We start from the raw sequence: 10,694 nt of genomic DNA on the forward strand, positions 1-10,694 counted from the left end.
TGGTGTTGGGGGAGCCTATAGGTGTGTCTGTTGAGTCATCAGCAGCCATTGCTTGGCCTTCCTTGATCCTAGCCTGGGTGGAAAGTGACTTGGGCGCTGATCATATGTAATATGATCAGTCTGTAGGGCATAACCTTACTTGATAGGGCAATGTCACTGTCCCTTGCCTCTGCCATTCATAAGCGCCCTTTAAATCTTTAATTACAAAGAAGAGACATATGTACAAATGAACAAAATCCTTCAGAGGAAAGTGCAGCATCATACTATTCTACATTGACGCTTAGGGTTGAAGACTGAAGAGAAACAGACATGATTGAGGAATGATGAAGTTAAAGATCTTTTTTTGTTGATCTTAAAGTAATTTTCAAGAGAAAAATTAGGATAATTAATGCATTGCTTTATCAGGAGTGGCAACGCTAATTATCATCCGGATGAAACGGAAAAGTTTCTCATAAATACATGATAGAAAAGTTTGGTCTCTTATCATGAAAAAAAATGGAAAACAGGATATGGTGAGTATCGTTTCCGTGGAAAGATTAAGATGAAATATTTGATTATACATGCGAGATTTATGTCCGAAAGATTTCAAATGGGTGATTACTGCCTATGGCACCGTGCTGTTGATGGGACTATTCTTTTATGAGATATAGAGTATAATAGTAGAATTGAAAATAAATTATCATTCGGAAAGTCCATGAATAGCTGACTGCTGTTAAGAATATTCTGCATAAGAATGAAGTTGTGAAGATAAAGATAGAGGGAGTGAATTCTGACAATTAGGTGGAGAATAAATTTCCTTTGAAATAATGGGCGAGACAATCGCATGCAGATGTAATAGACACATATCTCCAATGAAGGACTATTATTGATTCATTACCAAAAAGAAAAAAAAAAGCAATAGTCTATCATTTAGATTTAATGCCAAGAAACTATGATTTTAGATTATGTTGCAGTGGATAAAAAATCCCAAACTTTAACTTGAATAGACCTCCATCTACCATACCCAAGCTTGAATATACAGTGCATCAGAGTAATTTGGTTTTATTAGAAATAGGATATATATAATTGAAAAGTTTTTTACCCTTATTCTAATGCAACAAATTTTGATTATGGCAAAACGAGAAGATTTCCAAATAAGTTTTTTTCCTGACCGTGACAATAGTTTTGAAACAAATTACTTTTTGTCCCAGCTCTACTATTGCTAGCTGGGTCAGTTATAAATGGGATGGACCGAAGGTTCGAAAGCAAATGAAGTTCATGAGCCTAGAATTATCGATTGTCAAGTTTGTCGCAAATGGTCCAATACTTCCAGAAAGAAAAAGAAAATAAGATAAGATCACAGAAAGATGTTGGATCGAAGAACATATAATAGAAGTGATATTGATAAACAATTACACGAGGTTAGTAATACAAACGGAAATATGACCTAGGTGGGAAACCACAGAAGTGTATGCTATGTCTTTGCAAAGAGTAGCCAGAATCATCTGTTTTTTTTTTCCGGAGTGTTTACCTTCTTGGCTTTTATGTGAATCTATAACCAGATCTTGTGTGAGGGATGATTGCCCTTGGAATGAGTTGACCTTTCTTTAGGGTTTCGTTTTCTGTGATTTCCCGGTTTTGTTTTGTCAGGATCATAACATTGATTCCGATGTTGCAAAATGCTTTCCCTACAATATGCAATAATATTATATACTGTACTGTACTTGTCTATATTGCAAATAGAAACATATACACATTATTAATATATATATATATATATATATATATATATATATATATATTTATATATATGTGTATATATATATATATATATATATATATATATATATATATATATATATATATATATATATATATATATATATATATATATATATTTATATATATGTGTATATATATATAAATATATATATATATATATATATATATATATATATATATATATATATATATATATATATATATATATATATATATATATATATATATATATATATATATATATATATAGATAGATATTTAAGAACCTGGTCTACATGAGAGTAGATTATTTTATTCACATATTTCCTTTTTGTACTTAAGTGATGTATATCCAGCTCGTATAGTGAGTTCCACTCATGTAGGATTAAGTAAGTGTATGTAAATTACACAAGACTGTCGTCATTAATTTAGTTGTATTTTTATTCAGTTCCGTATTACGTAAATATATGTTATTTTAAAGAGTTGATTTTTTATTTCACGCAATTTTGTTACAAAGTCTTAAGTAAACTTATTAAAAGGTATGTATGACACACACAGTTATAAATGCTAGGGATTGCATCATTTTTCTACGTGGTTGGAAGTTGCAAGAAGGTCCAACACTAAAACTTACTTTTCTTTTTCACTGTTATGAGAGGAGGTGGGCGGAGTTAGCTGACAGGGTTGCCTTGTCAGGCGTCATATGGAACCCTACGTCAAACTGCCAAGATATCAACCTGACGTCATGAGAACCCGCCCAGACCATGTGTACGCATCAAATGCATTGCTGGAATGAACTGGAAGTTTCTAGAGTGAATTATGATGATATATAAGGGCCTAGCAATGCATAGGAGGGGGAAAGATCCAGCCTGACAATCCGAAAGAGCCATCGTCTGACAATCCTCTCACCAGCACCTCTTCAGCCATAGTTTCCTCTCAAACGTGACTAGTGTTTCTTTTCAAAAGTGCATAGATTTTTTCTCAAATTTGTATAATTTTTGTTCAAACATCGGAATTTTTGCGGTTTAAGTTGAAAGAAGTGTAGTGTGGTGTACTTGTAAGTACAGTTTATATTGTAAACATTAATTGGTGTTTGTGACTGGCCATGTATGATTAGGTTAAAAAGTGAAGTGCATTTTTTTTCTTTAACCGTTCAGTAACCTTGTATGAGTCCAAATGTCGTAAGAGTAAGAGTTACGTATATGAAAGTGTAATTATGGTTTATTTCCTATAAAGTGTCAATTTTTTCATTATTTGTCAAAATCAAATATTTTCATAAATTAATTTTAATGAAACAAGTGATTTTAAAATTCTTGAAGTGTCTTTTTTGTCATAATCCTAAGGTCTAGTTCAGATTTAAAATTCAAATGATTTGTTTTTGGTATTACTGTTGAATTGTTATTTTTATAGAATATGTTTATTTTTGTAAAGTGTGTATTAATACAACCACCACTAGTTAATCCAGTAACTTGCTTTAAGAATAATTCACGTTAAAAGCTAAAGTAATCACCCAGTTTTGTTTTGAATGTAAAATAAAGAGACCTTTAGATATCCAGTGTTCATATATATATATGTAGGTGTGGGAGTTGCGTATTATTCTCAAAGTTCGGAGGTATTCTCTTTTGTATCAGATTTATGTAATACGAAGCCAGTGAGTGGAGCTTGGGAGTTTACATATTTTGCTATTTGTAATATATATATATATATATATATATATATATATATATATATATATATATATATATATATATATATATATATATATATATATATATATATATATATATATATCATCATCATTAGACGTTACTAGTCTGCTACAGAAGAAAGGCCTTAAAGACCTCCTTCCTCTGGCGTCTGTTCATGGTCTTTCTATACCAGTCGATACCCGCCAACTTTTTTAGTTCATCAATCCCTCGTCTTCTCTTCCTTTTTTTTTCTAGGTACTTATTATGTCGTATTTAATGTCATTCTATTATCTGTCATTCTAATTGTATATCCTATCCATGTCCAGTTCTTTTTCTTACATGCTGGCTGTATGCGTTACAACCAATTTATGTAGATGAATGATTTTTATAAATATTGTAAAAGTGTATGATCAGAAAGACTACAATGGTTTATATTTCTTTATAGATTTCAGGTTTAAGAAGAGCATCGGTATTGGTTAGTCTATTCACCTGTGAAGAGTACAGTGTTTTGCTTTTCGTTCCTACTTTTTCAAGTTTGTCTGCCTTAATTCTAATAAATATTTGATTATTATGTGGGCTCTTTTTCATCATTTTATTAGTAATACTGTTAATATATTCATTCTTGAATTAGCTGTCGCTATGGTTACTATAAAAGCTCCATAGCATCCTTTTCCAGTAGGTCGTACAATTAGGGTTATAACAGTAGCTCGTCTACCGGGAGTAAAAGATATGAAGAAATAATCATCATCATATCATACGACGCCTATTGACGCAAAGGGTCCCAACAAAGAGGATTCATTGGCAAATTCATCAAATGATTGTCAGTTCCTAGAAAAAATAAAATATAAACAGTTTGGTGTAATCTCTAGTCAAAAGTATCAGTTATTATGAGAACATTTATCATACGTATTTTGGTTGCAACATTCGCCGTCCTGAAGGTATGTGAAGGTCAGGGCATCTCTCGGGGTATCTGCTGCTCGGGAACTTCCACCGATCATTATTTCATTTCTATATATCTATATGCTGTATATGTATTTACATTATTTCAACATATTTCTATTTATTATCTAGTAATTATACATGAAAATAACTAAATTGGAAATAGTGAAGCAAAAACTTACAAATGTTATAATAAGAATAAAGACGTCTTTGACAACCCAGAGATAAGTGATCCCACAAATGGTATGGAAGTGATGAAATCTAATTATGAACTTTTGTTTGTATTTTCCAGTTAATTTTCTGAATTCTTTTTCTTTATTTTATTTTGAACACGTTCAGAATCACACCGTGGCGAACACCTTAAACAGAACATCAGTCATTTGCATGACCAGATATTAACTTGATGCGGAGCCTTCACACACACACACACGTATATATGTTTGTATACATACCCCATTCGGAGTGGGGATGCCTTAACTTACTGGAAGGGTTTGCGTGTTCACCATGATCAGCAAAGTTATACTAGGTTAGTTTGAAGTGAGCGATCAAACGAATATCTCCCACCATCACCAATTCGCCTGGTGATGAAAACTTATCAAACCCCAGATGCGCAATGACTGACATGGCTGACGCTTATGTCCTAAAGTGGACTAAAACAGCATATTATGTACACATAGCTTACACACACACTATATATATACACATATACACACACACACATATATATATATATATATATATATATATATATATATATATATATATATATATATATATTGTTATGAACCGCCTTAATGATTCAACAGGTTCTTTTAAAATACTAAAAGAATTGGGACTGGAAGGAACCGATGGGCTGCAACAACCAAAGGGGTGGGTAAAACAGAAAACACTTAACTACCTTAGCCTAGTTTATTATACAAAAATTATACAATAATTACAAGTATATACAATAATTACAATGAGTACAGGTAATGGGAAGCACAGTGACATAAATGATCGTTACCACAAAACCAGTTAACCTTTAAAATCACAAAGACAGTTTACTGAAATTCTAAGTAAATAAAAAAAAAAAAAACACAATTAACAATAGTCATCAGCAAAAAACCCAGTAATCAGCAGCCATGAAAAATTAATAAGAGAAACTTCTCATTATTAAACAAATAATAAATACGAGCCCATACACTGGATCTTCCAACATATAAACATTCATAAACAATCCCTGATCCTCAAGGACGTCCATCGAACACTGCGGGAACTACCACGACAGTGTCGATACGACAGCCACTTTGCTGCCACCGAAGAATAACTCTTCAAAACCATCTCGACCTCGAGGACTAGGTTGAGGACAAGTCATCACCAACTAGGAGATACTCCAAAGCTGTGTCTGCTGCTCTTTCTCGACTGCATCACGAGAACTGGTCCATCTGGCTTCCCAAACCTGACTAAAGCTTGTCACTCACAACGTGACAAAGAAAAAGAGGGCAGTTAAAAATAAAAATTGAAACTAGGTTGTTTCAAAGTCAAACAACCTAACATATATATATATATATATATATATATATATATATATATATATATATATATATATATATATATATATATGTATGCATATATATATATATATATATATATATATATATATATATATATATATATATATATATATATATATATATATTTTACACACACACACACACACACACACACACACATATATATATATATATATATATATATATATATAGAGAGAGAGAGAGAGAGAGAGAGAGAGAGAGAGAGAGAGAGAGAGAGAGAGAGAGAGAGAGAGAGAGAGAGAGAGAGAGAGAGAGAGAGAGAGAGAGAGAGAGAGAGAGAGAGATACATGTGTGTGTGTTTATTTACTAGTAAGGATACTGAAATCATTGAAAGAAGTCTAATCTATTATAGTCACTGGTTAACTCTGGGATATTATTACGTACTTTTGCAGAAATGAATTTTTAGAGAACATGTTATAATATAATAAAGAAAAGCCGAATTATTGATCCACTGCATAGAACCACTTTGCAGAAGTTTGGCAAGAATGAGGAATGGTCATGTTCTTCTCCTTAGAGAGGTTCATTGCAATTCCTTTAAGATCATTTTCTCATGAAAGCATCTCAGAAGTATTTGATAAAATGTGAAGAAAGGACACACAGAAAGACATCCCTTCATGCAAGAGTTAAATAACTCTTTATGTGTAGCAAAACCCGAGGAATTTTGGATATAGTTATCTCCTCTTTAAAATATATAGAAATTTGTCTGCTCCAAATTTATTTTCTGAGAGACTCCAATTAGTATATTTTGTTCCTTTCCTGGCTAAGTTTATTATAGGAAAGATTGTTCAGAAAGTAATAAGCCAGAGTTCAGTTAATGTTCTATTTATGAATATATTCATGCGTATCTTGACACTCGCTTTCAAGACAGGAGAAGGATCATTGGCCATAGAAACCTTAGAAATTAGTTGAAGTATAGTAAGGATTTTTCAAAGGTCCTTTTATGGACTATTTACCCTACAAAGGATTTGTATTGACCGCAAGAAAAATAAAATTCATTACGGTTGAAAAATATATTATTATTATTATTATTATTATTATTATTATTATTATTATTATTATTATTATTATTATTATTATTATTATTATTATTATCATATGTGAGCGATGGAAATGTTTGCTAAAAAGTCCATAAAACTGATGGGTTCAAAAGTGTTCGAACTCAACTAGATGTTACGAACTTGGAAAAGAAGCTCACTGGTTCCGATTAATACTTATATTGAAGATTGATATGGTTGATATTGATTCCTATTTTGGACTTCAGTGATGATAATGATGATGATATTCCAAGATTTATGTGCACTTATAAGACTCCTGATAAACTTCAAATGTCCTCACAAAATACAAGAAAGGATCTTTCTCTCTTTTGACATTTAATGTAAGAAGTTTACGAAGAAACTTTGGTAGTTTTGTCTCATTTCTGAATAATCTGATGTTTAAATTTTCTGTGATAATTTTAGTAGAAACTTGACTTTCTTATAGTGCTGACTGTGGTTTTGATATTGAAGATTCAAGAATTTTGGGATCCACAGCTATAACTATGGTGGTGCTATTAAGGTTTTTTATGATGAGATGTTTAATGTTGAAATTTTAAGTGATATGACATTCATAAATTATTGTATGGATGTACTTACTGTGTACCTCATTGGTCTCAACTTTAGATACATCATTTGCTCTGTTTATCGATCTCCTAGTGCAAATCCATATGATTTTGATGAATAGTTTTTCAGTAATGTATTAAACAAGTTTCTTACTGGTGTCAATGTAGTCACATCAGGCGATTTTAATTTAAACCTCATAATCCTTTAAAATATACATTCATTGATGTATTTATTGCCAATATGCTTAGATGTGGATATTTTCCTGTAATTTCTCTTCCAACAATGATAAATGATGGTAAGAGTGTCACCCCTTATTCTCTGTTTGACCAGTTATGGGTGAATTTTAAGGTTGGTTCAGATCCTGATTCAGGCATTGTAACATTTCCTCGCACTGACCATTTTCCTATTCATTACATTTTTAATAATGATTGTCAAAGTCATTATAAACGGGTTGTATCTAGGTTGATTAACAAAAATACCATATCGGTTTTTATGTCCATTGATATCAGTTGCTGGTTTTGCTCCAGTATCTAAATGTGATGATATCAATGAAGTCTAATATATTCTTGGAAAAGCTATGGATGGTATATAAGTCATCGTTCCCATTAAACGTAAGAACATTAGATTTAATAAAATAAATGCACCTTGAATGACGCCTGATCTTAAGAAATGTGTGAAGTAAAAATATAAGTTATCCAATTCCTATTGTAGGGGTTTGATTTGGAAGAGACATTCCATAAAAAGGTATTAACTTGGTTAATAAACAAAATGAGAATGAAGTACTATCATGAAAAAATCGAAAAGTGTACAGCGAATACAAGAAAGACATGTTCAAATGTGAACGAAATACTCGGCCGTAAGAGACAGGTTTCTGTGCATAGAATTGTAACTGATGCGGGAAGTGTGGTGGAGGGACTTCTTATGGCAGACTTTACAAATGTAGTTTTAGGAATTACCGAATCAATTCCTCGGGACAAGCTTTTATTACTTGAGTACTCTCGATCGTGTTATCAACTGACAAAGTAGAGGTTGTTACAATTGTTGCTTATTTGTGTAAGTTTAACGTTCTTAAAAGTATCTATACAAATCTAATGAAAACTGGTCGAGTAATTCCAGTCCTTAAGTCTGATGATATATCAAAAATCTGCAATGACAGACCTATAACAAATCTCCTGAATACTAGATTTTTGAGTTGCTCACCTATAAACGCATGATAGAATTTATTGATCATTTTGATATACTTTCAGATCTTCAGTATGTGTTTCGGAAGGCGAAGACTACTACACTGGCTATCTTTAGACTGACTACCCACTTCCTACAGATCTATCATGAGAAGTCTTATACAATTGCCTTATTTTTCGATCTGAGTAAAGCTTTTGGCAGCATGAATAGGAAGCTGCTTTGTGAAAAATTATCACTTCATGGATTTAGAGGAATTACAAATTCATTTTTATCATCGCATTTGTCTGATAGAAAGCAGTATGTGTACATTGGCCATTATAAATCTAGCATTAGATTTATCGAATTTGGAGTTCCTTGGGGTCTTTTTTGGGACCATTATTATTCAACATTTTCATAAATGATATAGTGAAAGTTGGAAGCGCTAAAAAGATTTTAATTGCGGATGATGCTGTCTTTTACGTCATCGACAGTATGTTTGAATTATGTATTGAGAGGGTAGAAGCATTCACCGCCGATCTTTCGGAGTGGCTTCAAAATAATAAATTGGTAGCAAATGGAAATAAAACAAAATTAATGATGGTTACGCTAAGACCTATTAACAATCTCCCTGATTTATATTTTAATGAAAGGAAGGTAGAGTGGGTGTCAAGTATAAAACATTTAGGATTAACTATTGATAATAAGCTAACTTTTGCTCTTCAAGCAAGTGAAATAAATAGGAAAAATAAGTAAAGTGCATGGTGTTTTTAACGCCCTATCATCTCTAGTGCCCCAGAGACCGTTATTAACAATTTACCATTCCCTAGTCTACACTATCATAACCCAGAATATCTTAATCGGGGGTGGGGGGGGGGGGATTTCTGAAGTCAACTTGAACAGTATTAAGGTGATGATGAATAATATCCTTCGGCGCATTCTGAAAGTTCAGCGCGATGAAAATAATATTCCTTTATTGCCTGTAAATGATATGTATAGGACGTTAGCATTGCTTCAATTTAATGACCCGTATACAGTAAGTACCATGTATTAAAATTTCCATACCTAGTTCTGTATCAGAATGCCGAATTATCTGAAAAACATTAAACGGGTTTGGTGCCTACACACTCACACACACACACAAAAAAAAAGGTAAAAGAATAAATCCTCCGGCATCTTCGTTTGGAAGTGGAAAAGAGGTTTGTGATTGTTCAGAGTTGTAAGCTCTTAAACGATCTACCCAATGATCTCTTGAAACCCCAGACGGACTATTCTCTCAAAGTTAGGTATAAGCGTTTGGCTTTGTCTACCAATTAGAATTTGATAAAATTAACTTTGTATGTTTTCAGGCTCATTTTCCTATTTGTTATTTAGTTATTTGCATAGACTCAAGATTCAAGTATAGCTTCAATTTTGTGATTAGTAATTTGAATCCTTAAGTAGTAAACTGTTATTATATGATTCTGTGCTTTAGCCTTGTATATTCCTCTGTTTTAATGTTTATATTCATAGTTAATATATCCACAAGTAAATAACTCCAAATATTTATTATAAAGTCTATTTTTAAATAAGAAATATAGTCCTATCACATTTATACTTTTAGTTATATATGCCATAACATAGAAAAACCCCTTTTGGTTTTTTACTTTATGAATGTACGTAATAATAAAATAATGTGTAAAGTGCAAAGTATTATTATTATTATTATTATTATTATTATTATTATTATTATTATTATTATTATTATTATTATTATTATTATTATTATTATTATTATCATCAAAGATTGATTTGTGATAAACAATCCATATGTGTGAAAGCTGATAACAAATTTCCATAAACGAAAGCATAAAAGGAAATCCTAATCAAATCAGACCAATCACCTAATTATGAAAAGGAAACCATTTAATACAAATGTGAAACTTGAGAGTCATGTTCGTAAGCACTTAAGAAGAGGATTGGTGTATTAAATCTTCTTTTCATTAGAAAAAATATATTTT

This window comes from Palaemon carinicauda, chromosome 31 (assembly GCF_036898095.1).
Source record: "Palaemon carinicauda isolate YSFRI2023 chromosome 31, ASM3689809v2, whole genome shotgun sequence".
Lineage (NCBI taxonomy): Eukaryota > Metazoa > Arthropoda > Malacostraca > Decapoda > Palaemonidae > Palaemon > Palaemon carinicauda.